The sequence below is a fragment of the Humulus lupulus genome, chromosome 5, assembly GCF_963169125.1.
Source record: "Humulus lupulus chromosome 5, drHumLupu1.1, whole genome shotgun sequence".
Classification (NCBI taxonomy): domain Eukaryota; kingdom Viridiplantae; phylum Streptophyta; class Magnoliopsida; order Rosales; family Cannabaceae; genus Humulus; species Humulus lupulus.
Window position 1 is genome coordinate 243,535,515 of NC_084797.1, and position 18,553 is coordinate 243,554,067.

The following is an 18,553-nucleotide window of genomic DNA, read 5'->3' on the forward strand; positions in this document are numbered from 1 at the left end:
GTCCAACGAATAACCCTAGTGCGTGAAGGGAGCAGCCCCACACTACAAAAAACAGGGCCTATACCGAGAACAAATGTCCTCGGTATAAGCCCAAATGTCCTCGGTATAACCTCTACCGAGACAATGTCGTCGGTAGAAAGTTATCGGTACATCCGCGTCGGTAAAACAAAACTTCTACCGACGACATTAAAAATGTTCTCGGTATAGGTTTTACCGAGGACATTGTCCTCGGTAGAAAGTGACAAAAGTCCTCGGTACAACCATCCCCAATTTGTCATCGTATTGGTATATACCGACATCTTAGTGGTATATACCGAGGACAATGTCCTCGGTATAGACTTTTCCCCAATTTTTTTTTATATTTGTTATTCCCTTATTTATTTATTTATTTATTTTGAATTAAATATAAAAAAATAGAATAAAATTAAAACACTTATATTAACACATATAAATAAAAACATAAGAGTATGTTCGCTGAATCAAAATAAAGAATTGTCTTAAACATGATAATGTAATAGTCAATTGTAATAAAATTCATACATAAGTCCTACTGAGTCGGTGCTCCAACATCGGGATCATCGGGTGGTGGTGGGGCACATTGAGATCCCGGGGTGATACAATGAGTCCGGACATGCTCCTCTAACTGTCGAAGACGCTCTCTCATCTCAAACAACTCTTCATCTCTAGTTTGTGAAGGACGAAAATCAAATGGAGTTCGGCCCCTTATGTTAAGGATACGTCCATATCCTTTCTGGTGGCCCCGTCGTTTTCCGAAGACAGTTTGTACCAAAGATATGTCTTCATCTTCAGGCGCACTCGAAACTAGTGTGGAACTCTCAGTATCAGTTGCCTGTGTCTGCTGTGTGTCGCGGTATGCACGCAATTCCTCCTGTGATACAATGTATAATGTAATTAAAATTTTGAAACAATTAAAAATTTGAAAAATGTTTAAAAACACTTAACGTACCCAAGTATTTTTGGCTGTCTCTGTCACCCACCCTGTGCCTGATTTATGGTGAGTATCCATCCAGCTATCCGGGATGGACTCAAGTTGCCCAGTCTCTAAATTGCATTGTCACGTTCATATATTTTTATAAAATTAATAATTAAACGTAAATAAGAAAAATAAACTAAAAAATAATTAATTAACTAACATTTTTATAGCGTAGGGCTGGGATTGACTGAGAACCTCCATAGCTAAGCTCTTTCAGTTTCCTTCTATTTTCCTTGTTGATCACAGAACGTTTCTGCAAAAAGTTATCGTTAGTAATATATTTAATTAAGATAGTTAATTTTAGCAAGAAATTAATACCGTAATTTCTGGGCGTCGGAAAATACATAAACTACTTACTTCCAAATGTGCAAGTATTATTTCTTTCGAGGCATTTGGTACTTTTGACCATTGAGGACAATCCGGATCTGTGTACTGTCGAACAAGTAATCCGAGCTCTCTTGAGAAATTTGAGCTGTACTCTTCGATCTCTTTATATGTTCTCCCCCGCACATCCCACTCGAGAGGGAGAGGACACCCCAACTGTTCCCTCTTTTCCCGCGTGTTCAATCCTTTATGGCGTCCACGTTTATTTGGAGGCGCTATTGTATGCAAATTCAATATTTTAAAATTAATATGGATTAATTGTTAAATTTTAAGGAGTATATCAATGTGTAAAGTATTACCTCGTTCACAATCAGCTGGGATATCTGACGGTCAAATTAATCCACGTGTGTGTCCTAATTCAGAGAGAGGCAAATGTAAGAGTCTTCAATGACTCACCCTCTCTAAACGGGTCTAAGGCTTCTTGTGATGAACACTAAAAAAATATAATATTATCACTAGGTGATAATAACACTATTATATCTTTGGTAATAATTTCTTATTACCAAAGAAAAAAACAAATAAAATTAAATATGTTTTTTTTAATGTCTTATGCTCTTTGAAGTTAATTATGTTGTTTTATGATATCTAACTATAATATATTTCAGTGTAAATATTATTAAAATTATTTAAATTTGACATATTAATTTGGTATTTATTAAATTACATATTTTACTTATGCTTTATTGAATTGTTTTATTAATTAAAACAAAATTTCTAAGATTTGTTTAAAATTTATTTATTTACTTTAGGATTTAATTATTACTTAAATTATTTAATTAATGTTTATTTTTATTAAAATTTAGTTGCATAATGTTAATGTTAATTTTTTTAATGTTAATTTTAAAATATATTTTTTATATAAAAAAACATAAATTACTCAAAAATTGAAAAAAAATTAAAAAAAATACAGAAAAATTAAAAACAACTAACAAATATTATTAAAAACATATTTTTTTAATTTTAATTTTAATAATGATTAAAACTAACAAATATTAAATTAATTTTTTTTAATTTTAATAATGGTTTTCTAATAATATATTTGTTAATTTTATTTAATCAGAACTAACAAATATTATTTTTTTACATATTAATTTAGTATTTATTAAATTACATATTTTACTTATGCTTTATTGAATAGTTTTATTAATTTAAACAAAATTTCTAAGATTTGTTTAAAATTTATTTATTTACTTTAGGATTTAATTATTACTTAAATTATTTAATTAATGTTTATTTTTATTAAAATTTAGTTGCATAATGTTAATGTTATATATTATTTTACTTATCAATTCACTATTTATTAAATTAGAAATTTTATTGAGTACTTCTACTAATATTCACAATATTTCTAAATTTTACAATTCTATAAAAAATTCGGCAGCATAACGACTATATTTTCATCTATCCCAAAATTTAAAATCCTGCAAATAAGACATAAAAAATATCCAGACCCAGATCATGCAGAGAGCATTATAAATACATTTTAAACGACTATATAATTCATAATTATTAGTCTAAATTTTATTAATTATTCAATTTTCTAACCAAAATATTAAAATTCTACTAAAAATTAACAGCAACAAATTAATCATCAATATTCATAAAATTTGAATTTTTACTACTAACATAACCAAAAAAAATTAAAATTGACAACAACAACATACTAACATTACCACCAAAATTTTCAAATTAACACTCAAATATTTAATATATTTACTAATATGTTTAATACACATAAAATTCACCAAAACAACATAGAATTTATTTAAAAAAAAATACTAATTACTCATATAACAATTTTCTAATTCCTAATATCATTTTTACTAATACTTATTTTGAAAACCTAAAAATAAATACATTCTATCTAATATAATAATTTCAGATTTTTATTAAAATTAATATTATATTATTTATATAAAAAAAACATAAATTATTCAAAAATTGAAAAAAAAATTAAAAAAATACAGAAAAATTAAAAAAAACTTACCAATGCCTTCAATATCTTGCTAGCAATCTCTTTAGTCCAACAAAAACCGAATACCCAACCTTCAAACAAAAACTACAAAATATCATTATACAATTTCATAAATATATATATAAAATGAATAAATAAACAATACCTTCAACAAATACACAGAAATCCCTTCACCCTTGGCAATTTTGAGGCTTAAAACCGAGCTTTTTGGGAGGAAAACGGAGGAAAATGGCAGAGGGAGGCGGACGACTCGGAGAAAACTGAGAGAAACCAGAGAGGAAGGAGAAGGGGCTTCGCGGCTGTGGGGTATATTTATAAACCCTCTACCGAGAACATGTTCTCGGTATAGTTTCTCGGTATAGCAACTAAACCTATTCAAAACCGCGAAAATGTCCCGCGCATATGAAATGTCTATACCGAGGACATGTTGTCGGTATAGTGTTCTCGGTATAGAACCTTTTTTTTGTAGTGCCATGCAGTAGTCCAGTAATTAGAATGCTCGGTAAAGTTTTCTATACTCGAGGAATGTCCACACAAGTGCTCTAGGCCGGTCACACAATCCTTGATGGGGCATAGGGGTTCGGGCTTGGCCACTTTCACACACCTTGAGCCCCACTGTCTTCTTTCGAGAATAATTTACCTGGAACAATGATAATTATTTAAAGTTAATTTTCTCTAATGACATCTCCATTATAATCAAAATATGTCATTTTTACTGTTTATCTTGTTTCATTTTGGATACAAATTGATGTATAACTTCGTCACGTAACAGATGGTAATTCCATTAATTATAGTTTTACTGTTTTTATGGTGACACCAAGAGTAAAATAGTTTCAATATGTTGGCTGGCAAGTCACCGATCATATTGGAAATAATAAGTTTAAAGCTTTAACAAGTTTGGATTTGTCAGTGCTCAATTCAAGTATTATGAACTAACAATGGATCTATCGAGTTAGTGAAATAGTTATAAATATCTATTATTTTGATAACTCGTGTAATGACTGTTTCTAAAAAATACCAACATTTATAAAGTTATAAAAAATTCCATAAATTTAAGCAAGTTTGGAAAAATACCATTTCAAGTTTTTGAACTATAATTCATTTATATTTTGTGAAATAAAAAAGGGGACATACGTGTATTTTTGTAAAGGCCTAATGAAAATTCATTATCATATTTTGTAAAAACTTACATATCCATGCCTACATGCGCTTTGGAAACTAGATATAAGATCAATATACAGCCCAAACCACTAATATAAGATTATTATTGGACCAACTCAAGCTATTAAAATTTTTAAAAAGAAAAAGAAGACATTAATTGATTTAGGTGATTTTAAAGAATAAAGTTGGATTTTGTCCAAGAATATTATGAGGAAACAATACCAAGTATCTGTAAATATTATGGGAATTTAAACTATAAAAGTTAGTGTAGGTAAGCAAGTGTTTCACTATTTATGCAAATACGAGATATGGGTTTTAAAATACATGAGACGATATAAATAAAAAACCCATAAATTTTTTTGTATTATTGCAATCATTAAAATAAATTGGAAAATTTTCAAATAATAAACCCAGAATGATATTTCTAACATTCTCTTAAAATTTGTTATCTATATACATATTTAAAGAAAATCGAAACTTTTAAAAACAGTTATTATTAACCAAATTATGAAACTAATTATTTATATTGATTCCATATGAAATCTTGTGATGTAGAAACTTATTATTTAGTAAAATAAGGGTCTTGTCAAATTTGTGTTGTTTTTTTTAAAGAAAATAAAAACAAAACAATGTAGTCTCATTGTATTTATTGTTATTTTTATGAGTTATTATGTGAAAACTATTCATACCAAAGAATGATCTTCTCATAACATTGAAATAAGTTTGGTTGTGATATTATAAAATATGGTTACTTTTATTTATAATTTATTTTTGTAAATTGAATAGTCTCATTAAAAAAATTTAAAAATTATATTTGTTCTCAATATGGTTACCACAAGTTACCAATTAATTGGCTAAGAAATATTGCTATTCATAGTTACTGTAAATATAACTTATAAGATAGTAAAGATGGTTATCTTATTTGTCGTTGGGCATTAGCAATGATTATGAAGAGGTATATCATATTTATCACAAAATATTTGGAACTGTGAGTTCCAACAGTTATAATGAGTTACCAAATTAGTCACAAATAGTTTCATAAAAATGAGTTACTATTTTGGTAATGATTACTAATGATAGCAAAAATAAACCCAAAAAAAAAATTACTAAAAAATAGTTTTCAATTATTATAATTCCAAAATGGTTACATTTACAAAATATTATATTGTTTTCATTTTTAGATGATGAGTAGCCTAGCAACCACGCCCAGTCGGGCAGACGACAGCGGCCCACGTGTGGTTGTCAAGTGAGTGAGTTCTCAGCCTCGCGCACAAAACTGGGTAACTCTTGAGACACACCTCAATAATTATCACTTGCATCTTATATATACTCATGAAAGCGTGTGCCCTAATCCATACGAGACTCTTTCCCATATCACATACAAATTACACTTTTTCCAATTTTCAATAGTTGTCTTCTACTTTTGAAAAAAGTTCCAACATAAGTACACTACTAATCGATCACAATTTTTATGGAGTAAACTAATTCACAAAAAAAACTTATGTAGCCATCCCATGGATAAATACTTTGAGTATTAATATTTGTGTATAATATATTTGTATATATATATATTTTTAATTTGAAATGATTATTAAATCTAAATATGCTCTTGTGAAAATCTTCTTTAGGGTTTAGAATTTTCTTAATTACACTATAATTTACAAGTTCATAAGAAGTTGTACGTAATATGTTATTAAATATTTTTGTGTCTTCATTATTAGTTAATATTGGTGAAATTTTGGCCAGATAACTTTAGAAACCAATATAATTTGAATCAAATATTGGTAAATAAGTACGAAATAGAATATTTAAAATGATGTGAATCCTTATCCAAAATATATACTATATATAATTTATTTTTTATAAATTTTTTGACATAAACTGTTCAAATAATTGATATATTTATTTTTATTTTTAATGTTTTGACAAAACGCGATATTTAAAAATTAATTTTTATAAATAAAGAATAATTGGCCAAAATAACCAATACAAGAAATTGCGCGAATCACAATTATATTTTCTAATTGTTAAATAAGTTCGAGAGATAGAACAATAATTAACAAAATACTTGATGAAGTAGGAGCCAAATCAGCTTATTATTTCTTGAAAACCTAATTAATCAACAAACCGAATTTCAATTAACCTCGGAATAATTTGCCTTTGATTTCAACAGGTTATTATTACAGTTATTAGGTGAAATCCATCTAAATTAAAAGTAACATGCTGAAACAGTTGGAATTTGGAGCCATCTGCAGGTGCAATTAATTACCCCCTTTACCCAAAATCACATTCAAGTTCATTAGTGATTAATAAACTAATTCACAAAAAAAAAAGTCATCTAGAATTAATTAAAAATAAATACAATATCTTTCAGCCGATTAATAATGATGAAAGTAACAATCATTAACTTCCACTTTTCTAAATACCCTTCACTTTTAGAGGAAAGTCGTTTTGACATGTGCCAGATTCTCCAATAACTCATTCTTGTTTCTCTCATATAAATAAATAAATATATATTAATGTTAATTTTATTTAAAAAATTTATTAATTATTTTTACTACATTTTTTTATTATCATATAAATTTTAAATAAATAAATAATATTATATATAAAAGAATAACATAAACATGTAAAAGAAAGTGAACTAAAATATTATTTATGATTTTTTTTTAAAAAAATACAATAAAATTTTAAATCACAAATTACGGTACAAAATATTTATAATATTATTTAAATCACGCATCAATAGTTTAGAGAGAAATTTGCTTGTTCTTTATAAAAGAGAAATTTTATTATAGTTTTTATATAGTTACACACTCATATTACAGTTACATATAATGTATTTATAATATTTGTTATTATTTAATATGAATATATATTTATATAAGTTAGATTAAGTAATGAAAAAATAACATGTTTTCTTTTTAAATATAAATGATAATTTTTTTTTATAAAAATTAAGATTATGTATTTGTTGACCCTCAGATTGGTCAACGACACTGAGTCAAATAAACGATAAAAATGAGAGGAAAACAAGAAGGAAATCAAATGGAAATTAAACAACACAAACAAATTACAATAATGACCTACGTCCACTTAGTGTTCTTATTGATATTGAATCTCAATACTGTGATCAATCAACTAGGGTTCATGAGTTTCACAAGCCTTAAGAAGGTTACGATTTTGGTGAATAATCACACTTTATGCTTCTCTTTGAGTACAAAGATTCAAAAGTTCCAAAACTCCCATTCCTTGAGCCCTTTGATTCTTATTTATAGGCTTAAGGGGGTTACATGGGCCAATGAGCCTTAATTACAATTAAGATTTGCATATCAAGGTAATAAAATAAAATATAATAAATGCTAATATTACAAGATTGCATATTGAAAAGGAAGTAAATGAAGGTATGCGACCGCACTGGTCGCACCTATGTGTGAGACTTGATAAATTACTAACTCTCTGGTCGCTGGTCGGACAGGGTTCATTCACTTTAAACCGCCGCGTGCCAGCCACGTGTAAGTCAATCCTGCCACGTCATTAGGAGCCGTTTTTGGGTAAACATTTGCCCCCAAAGTTTATTTTACTGCGACCCGCATAAAGTAAACTTAGATGATTGTCCTTTCGTATGCCCCACCAAATCTGTCAAAGCAGTCCATGCCTTCTCGAAAAAGGCAACTAATCACATCATTGTAGTTTCCCAAAAGTGGTATGACGGCTATTACACTTACCCATGCCTTGGGAAGTTACCCCTTACGATTGCTTAGGTAATTGCTCCTTGCTCAATATAAGTACCCCTTTGAAATTACTTTTTATCTTTTACTCTCTCCCCAAGAACACCGAAGAACAGAACACGGAAAGCTTGGAAATTCACACATCCTTCGCGATTTACAGAGCTTCTGCCCAGGAATTTGACTTTGCGCTTCAGAAATTTACTCCAACATTCATCCAAGTAAGTTGCCCAAACCTTTCAGTCATTGAGATGCCATGTAATATCTATTTCATATTAGTTGTTATTGAATGTATTTTGACTGTTCTTGAAAAAATTGTTTCGGGGTAAAAAATGCACGTAGATCTGAGCTTAGTATGGTAGGAAAATAATACTTTGCAGGGGTTAGGAATCAGTTTGGTAGTTAGGATTATTAATTTAGGGTGTAAAATCGAAGTAAAAATTTTATTTTTAAGCTTGTAGAAAAAACTGGATTTTTCCCACCCCTTCAGAGTCGAATTTTTTTCCTGAAAAGCTTTTCACTTCTACTTTTTTAATCCATTTTCCAAACGGTTCGCATGGAATGTAGTGCTTTCGTTAGAATGTTGCTGGTCGTATAAAAGCTTAGCTTTTATACACGAGCAGCGTTATTCCAACTCTTTACACTTCTTGGTCTTTTGGCTGTAGATTCTCATCTCCCCTTCTCTGTTCGCAGATTTTCATGCACGATCCGTGGGGAGGTGAGAGGTCGATCGACGAAGACTTGCTTGCCTAGTTGCTTAAAGATCAGGATCAGCCGTTGTTACTTATCCCGGAGATTCCTTTTTCCCATACCCCAACTAACAGACCTTCAACCAATCCATCAAACATGGGCCAAGTAAAATCCACCACCTAGAAAAAGAAAACAACCAACCCTCCTACAAATCAGCCTGCTCCTCCGGCTGAAATTCATTCGACCAGCGGACGAGCCGAAAACACCCCTGAGCCAGGAATCCAAAAGAAAGCCCGACCTCGGGACGTCGTTCGACAAGAGGTCGAATGGTACTGTGCACTTCCTAGCAACATTACCGTTAGGATGGTAGGGAATTATCTCAAGAAGTATGGACTTCCTGGGATAACCCTAGTCAAGCCCACCATCAACCAGCGGGCAAACCTGCCTGGTGGCGCCTGGTCGAGCTACCACATTGAGGCAGGAGCAATCTTGCCTCTCCATCCTTATTTTTCAGGGAGTGGCCAATTACTTCGAGGTTGCTCACTTCCAAGTAACTCAAAATGGGTATTGTTTACCGAGATTTTCTGAAACTATATTAATAAAAAGTAAGCGAGATTAATGATATGGGATTTAGAAGATATAAACAAGATTTTTACGTGGTTGGGGCGTTAACGAGCCTTAGTCCACGAGACAGTTGTATTAGAGCTTGGAAAGTCTTTAACAATGGAGTTTCTCTCTATGTTTTAGTAGAGTAACTGTATACAAGCCAAAGAGAGATCCTTTCTCCAATGCTCTGTTACCTGTACTTATAGGCTCACAGAAGTACTGGGCTTGGGTTGGGTTGACCCGGGCCCAACAAGGATATAAATACCCCTGGCTTCTCTATCGGAAGCCCAATACAAAGGATAAAAATATAAAAGACAAAGAATGATCAAAGCCCACTGGGGCAACCCAAAGCCTATATTTTGCCCGACAAAATGGGGCTCTTGGTCTGGGCATTCCGAGTTACGAGGCAGATTCAGGGGACAAAATCAGTCAGTGTAGTGGCAGCGCAGGTCTGAACCAGCGGCGTGCAATCCCGAGGTGGCCTTTTCCGAAGGTGAAAAGTGGGGACAACCCCCACGCGTCATGGGGCAGCTTCAGGGTCACATATGCTTTTTCCTGCCAACCCTGAAGACTTGACCCGGGTTCGTTTACCTCTGTCCCTCTTCGTTTACCGTAGGCCCGGATATTCTCCATAGGGCCCGAATCGTTTACCAGGCTCCGGGACCGTTTGCATACATTTCGACCGTGACCCCAACCAACTGTACGTCTCCTAGATGATCGTCCTGGATCATCCTTCCTGGACACCGTCCGGGTCTGGACCCATACTTGGGCCGTCGATGCCGGTCATTCCCTGCCAAGCGGGCCTGGGCTGGGCCTAACTCCAATTGCCTAGTTAGCGGGCCTGGACCACCATCCCGGGCCCAAGGCAGGAAATAGGGATAACATTTACCCCCCAAGCCTTCGCCTGGGTCCGCGAGGTGGAGGCTTGCCTTCCTCCTAGATACTCCACGGTTGCCTTCCCAGTTCCTGCCTAGAATCGTGGGTCTGTGGCAAGGGGCAGTGTGTGCTGGGCGCACGCAGAGCCCGGACCATTCACCAATGTCCGGGTTCGTTTACTGAAGTCCCGTTTCGTGACGAGGGATACACGTGTCACCCAGCAACTGCTGCAACGTTGGCACTTGACCTCGAAAGGTCGCCTAACCACCTCAAGGGTCGCTAGGCCTAGGCTAGTGCTTCAGCACAGATTCCGAAGCGTCCCATCCGCATGGGGGTCCTTCATTAATGCTTCTGCGTTGAGGTGGATCGTAGGACGGGGCGACCTTTGAAATTCTCCTCTCCTGGCACGTTGGATTGAAATGGAGAGGATTCAGCACTCGAGTGATCATTAATGCCCTTGCACAATCTTGGACCGTCCGATGGGGGATTTCCTGTCCGCTGGATCAGAGACCAGGATTTGGGTCTCTATAAATACTCCTCAGACATTCATTTGAAACTTTTACACTCTCGAGCCATTCTAAGAACTGAGGACCTGTTTATGTTCAATATCGCCGACGACATCTTTCGCCGCCTGCTTACTCTACGCCGTCGCCTCTTTCCGACAGTTCCAGCATCTGCACCTCCGTCTGAGCGCACGTCTGGGGCCTGTCCTGTTGACGAGTTGCTGAACCGCTTTTACCTGTTCAAGAATGAGATTCTGTCGTCCTTATTGTTGCACAACCACCATCTTTCATGGCCAGCTATTCACAGTAAGTCCATTTGTCCTTCGCCTTGATAAATACATGAACGTAGGCTGTCTTTTTGTTCATATGCTTAGGCTACTAGAACTTATTTACGCTTAGGAATAGTGCTAGGAAGGCCGCCTGGTCTGGGTTGCTTTGGGTCTGGATACTTCCCGGACAGGCGGTGGAGCTTATTTAGTGGCCCTTTTTTCGTTCCCGATCTGGGTCTCGTGGTTCTCTGGTGAACCCGGACCCGATCTGGAGGGGACTCCAAGCAGTCCGTAGGAGGCCCCCCGTACGTTAACCGATTTTCTTGGGTTTTGGTATTGACTGCTTGGTTCCTTTTCTCTGCTCCCAGATCATCAGCCATGACTTTGGGTGTCACACTTCATTCGGAGGAGGAAGTCAACAGGGCCCCCTTCGCCCTCCTCGGGTCCCGGACCCCCAAAGGCAACAGATGGGAGATGGACACGGTACAAAATCTGTTCCGGAACTACCGAATGATGTACATCCTGGAGAAGCGCCTGGGCATAGAGTCCACTCCCGGACTCTTCCACAACCGCCTGGCCAGGATAGAGGAGCTGGCGCATACTTTCGTGAATGGGTTTGGGGCCTGGAGCGCTGGCCACATCAGTGCGGGAGCCACACTCCCGCTTCACGACTACTTCGTGTGGTTCCTAACATACGTGGGGATCGCACCCTTCCATCATCTGCCTCAAGCCTACCAACTGCTTGCGGGATGGCGTGTCTTCTGCGTCGCGAAGGAGATTGCGGAGCCGCCTCCCATGGAAATCTTGTACTTCTACAAGATGGAACTGCAGGTCAACGCCAAGGACAAGACTTTGGACGACTTCTATAGGTTGAAGTTGCGGGGTAGCTACCTCGCTCCGACAAGCACCTGGAAGCATCCCTTGGACGTCCGACATTACTGGTTCATGACGTCCGGGTTCCTCGTGGAGAAGAACCCCACGCTGCTGCTGGACTTCCAGTGAGTGAATAAGTGCTTCCCCGACAACCTCCGACTGGTCGGGATGTTCGCGGCCCACCAGACTATTGTCGTCCCGAGCCTTTGGGGAATTCAGTGCGAGAAGAATCCCACCATAAGGGAGCAGCTAGCTTTGGAGCACATTGGGGAGGTAGAGGCTGCGACACGAGCGGACGCTGCCAAGCGGAAGAGGGACTTGGCCCAGTCGAAGGCGGCCGCTTCAGAGGAGCTGGAAACCCTCTTCGAGGAGGCCCTGCCGAACACGGGTACCCCCGGGGCTAGTGTATCAGGGTGAGGTAACTCACCTTTGATCTTAACTTATGCTCCCCAAGTTGGGGACTTAGCTAGGGATAGGCTAGCACTTCTAGGCCCCGCGTTCGAGGCTGACGGGGAGATGAGACCTTCGTCTCCCATTCTGGTCGGCTCGGAAGTTCTCATGTTTTTGTCCGGGTTCCTTTAGTACAGGAATTTCTTGAACCTGGACGATGTGGGGGATCGAGTCTACTTTTTCGCGTTAGATGAGTTGAGTCACGCCCGGGGCTTAGATAAGGGTTCGTCCCGGGTCACTATTAGTTCTGCCTTCTATTTTCCTTTTTAATCATACTAACTCTTTTTCATTTGCGTTAGTTGCAGGAGACTCCGACATGTCTAACCCTGTGGACGAGATGAGGCAGCTCCTCGAAGTCCGGACCGCGAGGGTGGCCAGGACCGCGGCAAAAAAGGTTGCCAAGAAAAAACCAGAGGCGTCGGGCCCGGACCCCTCTCGCAACATGGATACGCCAGGGGCGAACCTTTGACCCGGCGAGGTTGTAATCGTCGCGGTCCCTGTTACGGCCGTGGACCTGGCCGCCATCCCCGGCATTGCCCAACCCTCGGTGATCGATTTGGAGCCAGAACCCGCGGTAAGCCAGAGTTCCAGGAAGAGGGCCTTGGACCTGGGCGCGACGGAGGCCGAAACCGGGAACAAGAGGCCCCAGACGAGGCAGGCTGGCTCTACTGGAGAGTCGTACGGGGAAAGCCGCCTTGCCGTGAAGGAGATTCCAGCAACACTGGCCCTCCCCATTCATCCGGCCCATCCCGAGGAGGGGGAAGCCGTCTTGTGGGACGAGCAGTCCAGGCTAATTTGCCAGACCTGGGAGAGTGGCCGGGAAAGGAGGGATGAGATGTACAAGGCCCTGACGATTCATCGTCAGGTTGAGTTCGATGAGCATCCGACGGCTTTCAGCATCCCCCAGCGGATCGTGGATCGGCCAGCTGCCGAGACGGGCTTTCGCCCCAAGCTAGGGCAGGACACGACCCCTTTTGCGGCGGACTTGCTGGACCAGGTGGGGAACACCATGTCCAACCTCCAACTCAAACGGTATGCCACCATCGCCAATCCGGACATGCTGTTCAGCTCCTAGGCCCTCCGCCATCAGGCCACCGCTGTAAGTTTGCTTCGTGTTTTTTCTTTCCTCTTTTTATTTGTTTGCAAGGATTCTTCTAAATTTTCTTTGTTCCAGGACGCTCCGCTGTCCCATCGGAATGCTGACCCGGTGGCCGAGGCGGCCATGAACATGGAGACGCTCCAGCGGGAGCTGGAGGCGTCCGTGAATCAAAGGGAGGCCGCCAAGGGGCCCTGGCCAGGGAGACGACCCAGGGTCGGGAGTCCTTGCATAAGGCGGTTGCTTAGGCCGATGCAGACCGCGCAGAGTTTGGCCGAGTCAAGGCTGGGCTTGAAGAGGCCTTGTCCCGGAAAGAAATCGAGGCTAACGAGAAGGTAGCTCTTCTAGAGGCAGCTGAGGCTCAGTCCGTCCGGGACGGGGAGAAGATCCAAAGCTTGGAGGCCCGAGTCCGTGAGCTGGACGACTCTCTTCGCGAGGAGATGATGGCACATGAAGAGGCCCGCCGTAGAAAGGAGCGAGCGGACGACATGCTGCATGTCACCTTTGAGGAGGCCATCTACATGGCTTGGTGCAAAGATAAAAGCATGAACCTCCTAATCTTTCCCGACCCGGACTCGAAGAGGGCTGAATTCGAGGCCAAGGAGAAGGAAGACGCAGATCTTCTGGAGGATGAAGCCTAGGCCCGGACTCCCACCTTGCCCCTTTTTATTTTATGATTTTTGTAACTTTTATGGGCGCGTACGCGTCCTAGAAAATTTGTATTGCTTCCTCCGGTTTATGTTATTTCTGTTATCCCTTAATTTTTTTTTTATCACCGTGCATGACTGATTCTGAGGGTTTAGTCCTGGTTTCAACGGCCTAGACTAGATTATTTCTGACTTTAGCTTGTCATTTTCTCAATCCTACCCGCCTAATTTTCAACTTCGAAAACCTGATGGCCTGGGCCAACAAGGTTCAGATAGTTTACTGCGAAACCTGGTTCCCTTACTCTACCAGTCGCGGACCACGACCTTTCCCTGGGGCATATCGGATGCATTATACCCCTGGACATCGCTCGTCCGGGGCAGGACCAGCCTGATGCTTGGTCCTCTTTTAATTTATACCCCCGGGCATCGTTCGTCCGGGGCGGGACCAGCCTGAGGCTTGGTCCCTTTTTAATTTATACCCCCGGACATCGTTCGTCCGGGGCAGGACCAGCCTGAGGCTTGGTCCCTTTTTAATTTATACCCCCGGACATCGTTCGACCAGGGCGGGACCAGCCTGAAGCTTGGTCCTCTTTTATTTTATACCCTCGGACATCGTTCGACCGGGGCGGGACCAGCCTGAGGCTTGGTCCTCTTTAATTTTATACCCTCGGACATCGTTCGTCCGGGGCGGGACTAGCCTGAGGCTTGGTCCTCTTTTATTTTATACCCCCGGACATCGTTCGACCGGGGCGGGACCAGCTTGAGGCTTGGTCCTCTTTTATTTTATAACCCGGACATCGTTCGTCCGGGGCGGGACCAGCCTGAGGCTTGGTCTTCTTTTATTTTATACCCCCGGACATCGTTCGTCTGGGGTGGGACTAGCCTGAGGCTTGGTCCCTTTTTAATTTTATATCCCCGGACATCGTTCGTCTAGGGTGGGACCAGCCTGAGGCTTGGTCCTATTTTATTTTATACCCCTGGACATCATTCGTCTGGGGTGGGACCAGCCTGAGGCTTGGTCCCTTTTTAATTTTATATCCCCGGACATCGTTCGTCCGGGGCGGGACCAGCTTGAGGCTTGGTCCTCTTTTATTTTATATCCCCGGACATCGTTCGTTCGGGGCGGGACCAGCCTGAGGCTTGGTCCTCTTTTATTTTATATCCCCGGACATCGTTCGTCCGGGGCGGGACCAGCCTGAGGCTTGAGGCTTGGTCCTCTTTTATTTCATACCCCCGGACATCTTTTGTCCGGGGCGGGACCAGCCTGAGGCTTGGTCCTCTTTTATTTTATATCCTTGGACATCGTTCGTCTGGGGAAGGACCAGCCTGAGGCTTGGTCCTCTTTTTATTTATTTATACCCCCAAACATCGTTCGTCTGGGGTGGGACCAGCCTAAGGCTTGGTCCTGCGGGGTTTGTATCCCCTGGACCTTGTCGGTACGGGCCGGGACTAGCCTAAGGCTTGCGCCCCGCCTGGTATTTGCTCATACCCGGGATACCCCCCACAAGTGAGTGGAGACTGGTCTGGGGTCACTTGAGTAAAATTTTCATTGATTGATAACATTTCTTTATGGTGTTTTGCACACGCCATTTTTATTATTCAAGGGATCGCTCTGAGGTGTACATTATTTACAACGAAAATACAAAATTGGAACACGTTCTCCTGACTAATGATAGTATTTACGGAGAAGTTCCGCGTTCCAGGATCTTGGGACCTCCGTGCCATCGAGCTGCTTTAAGCGGTACGTCTCGGGGAACACTTCATGCTGGATCTCGTACGACCCTTCCCAATTCTGGCCCAGAAGCCTACTCCCGGATCTCCTCAATGAGATCTAGTGATTCCTGGAGTAAAGTGTGGTTCTGGGCGGGATCGTACGTGTCTCTTCGGTGAGACAGGATGGTCGTTTCGATGGGGATGACGGCTTCGCATCCGTAGACCATGGAGTAAGGAGTGTGCGCGGTGGATGTCCTCTCGGTGGTCCGGTAAGCCCATAACACGCGGGGCAGCTCTTCGGGCCATTTGCTATTGCACGCTTGAAGTTTTTTCTTTAGTGTCCCTTTCAAGATTTTGTTGACGGCTTCCGCGTGCCCGTTCGCTTGGGGCCTGGCGACCGCGGAGAAGCTTTTGACGATGCCATGTCTTTCACAAAAATCTGTGAAGTGGACACTGTCGAACTGCTTCCCATTATCGGATACAATTTTGTAGGGGAGGCCGTATCGACACACTATATTGTTGATGACGAAATCCAGGGCCTTCTTCGAAGTGATCATGTTCATGGGTTCTGCCTCAACCCACTTGGTATAGTAGTCGACGGCCACGATGGCATATTTCACTCCTCCTTTCCCGGTTGAGAGTGATCCTACTAGATCGATCCCCCACACCGCGAAAGGCCAGGGGCTAGTCATTAAGGTTATCTCTGTCGGAGGGGCCCGCGGGACCTTCGCGCATCTTTGGAACGGCTCACACTTGCGGACGTAGTCAATACAGTCTTTCTTCATGGTCGGCCAGAAATATCTTTGGCGTAGGATCTTTTTGGACAAACTGGGTCTGGCTGTATGATCTCTGCAGAAGCCTTCGTGCACTTCGTGCATGATGGCGCTCAGTTCTGTCCCGGACACGCACCTGAGGTAAGGCATGGACAACCCCTGGCGATAGAGCTTTTCGTCCATCATGACATATCTGTGGACCTGGTACTGAAGCTTCCTGGCCGCGGCCCTGTCTACTGGCACCTCACTGGTTGTCAGATAGCAGATAAGAGGTCCTATCCAAGATGTGGAGTAGTCAATGGCGTTGACCGCGGAGGCTCGGATGCTTGGGATGGGGGGATGGTTAACGGGGACCAGTCCGGCCAGCTCTGCTTTGGCGTCGGTGGCCAGCTTTGCTAGTGTGTCTGCGAACACATTTTGCTCTCTGGGGATCTGGAGGATGGAGTGCTTTTTGAACGCCTGCAGCATCTCTCTCCTTTGGTTTGATATTCCCCTAAGACTTGCCTGACGACCTGCTGGGAATCGCTGTAGATCTCCAAGTTCGTGGCCCCTACCTCTCGGGCTAGGCGCAACCCGGCCAGCATGGCTACGTGCTCAGCTTTGTTGTTCAATGCCTTGAACTGGAAACGCAGGGTGTTTTGCAACTGGTGTCCCTGGGATGATACCAAGATGATCCCGGCCCCGGCCCCATTCTCATTTGAGGCCCCGTCCACGAACACCTTCCATACGGGCACCGCGGGGGCCGCGGAATCGTCCCCCTGGGTGATCTCGGAACACTCCATGATGAAGTCGGCTAGGGCTTACCCCTTGATGGAGACCCTAGGAATGTAGGCTATATCGAACTGACTTAGCTCCATGGCCCACTTTAGGAGTCTTGCTGACGACTCGGACTTCTGTAACACTTGCCGCAAGGGGTGGTTGGTTAGGACTTTTATGGCAGGGGCCTGGAAGTAAGGCCGGAGTTTTTAGGATGCCATCAGCAGGCAAAAAGTCAGCTTTTCGATTAGCGATCAGCGCCCAATAATCATTTACTCACATAGTATATCGGGAGCTGGGTCTTTTCCTCCTCCCGCACCAATGCGGCGCTGATCGCGTGCTCGGTCACCGCTAGATAGAGGTACAGAGGCTCCCCGTCCATCGGTTTTGCCAAGATCATTGCTCGGGACAGGTGCTCTTTCTGCTTTTGAAAAGATTCTTCGCATTCGGCTGACCACTCGAACCGTTGGCTTCCTCGAAGGACGTTGAAGAACGGGATGCACTAGTCCGTGGCCTTGGAGACGAAACGGCTTAGGGCGGCTATCTGCCCGGTTAGACTTTGCACGTCCTTATGCTTCCGGGGAGAGGGCATATCAACCAGTGCCTTGATCTTATCCGGATTGGCTTCAATTCCCCAGAAGCTCACTATGAAGCCCAGGAACTTCCCGGAGGCCACGCCGAAAGTACATTTCTTGGGATTCAGCTTCATCCCATACTTCCGAATGATTGCGAAAGCTTCGGCCAGGTCGTCCGAATGCTTCCCAGATGTCTTAGACTTGACCAGGATATCGTCGATATAGACTTCCATGTTTCGCCCCAGCTGGGCCCGGAACATTCGATTGAAGAGCCTCTGATAGGTTGGCCCGACGTTTTTCAGCATGAAGGGCATGACGATGTAGCAGTATATTCCCTTGTCGGTTTGGAAACTGGTGTGTTCCTGATCTGCCACATGCACGGAAATCCGATTGTAGCTGGAGTAAGCGTCCATGAAGCTTAAGATCTCGTACCCGGATGTCACATCCACCATTTGGTCGATCCGGGGAAGAGGGAAGCAATCCT

At 41.5% G+C, this 18,553-nt stretch overlaps 1 long non-coding RNA gene across 1 annotated transcript; it reads right to left on the minus strand.

Moving 5' to 3' along the window:
- Positions 1–1,529: 1,529 nt before the first annotated feature.
- Positions 1,530–3,645, minus strand: LOC133834125 (uncharacterized). Its single transcript, XR_009893312.1, has 4 exons — positions 3,499–3,645; positions 3,366–3,424; positions 1,678–1,731; positions 1,530–1,593 (listed from the first exon to the last, which is right to left on the minus strand). It is a non-coding gene; the product is annotated as an uncharacterized LOC133834125 (long non-coding RNA).
- Between the last annotated feature and the right edge of the window lie 14,908 nt (positions 3,646–18,553).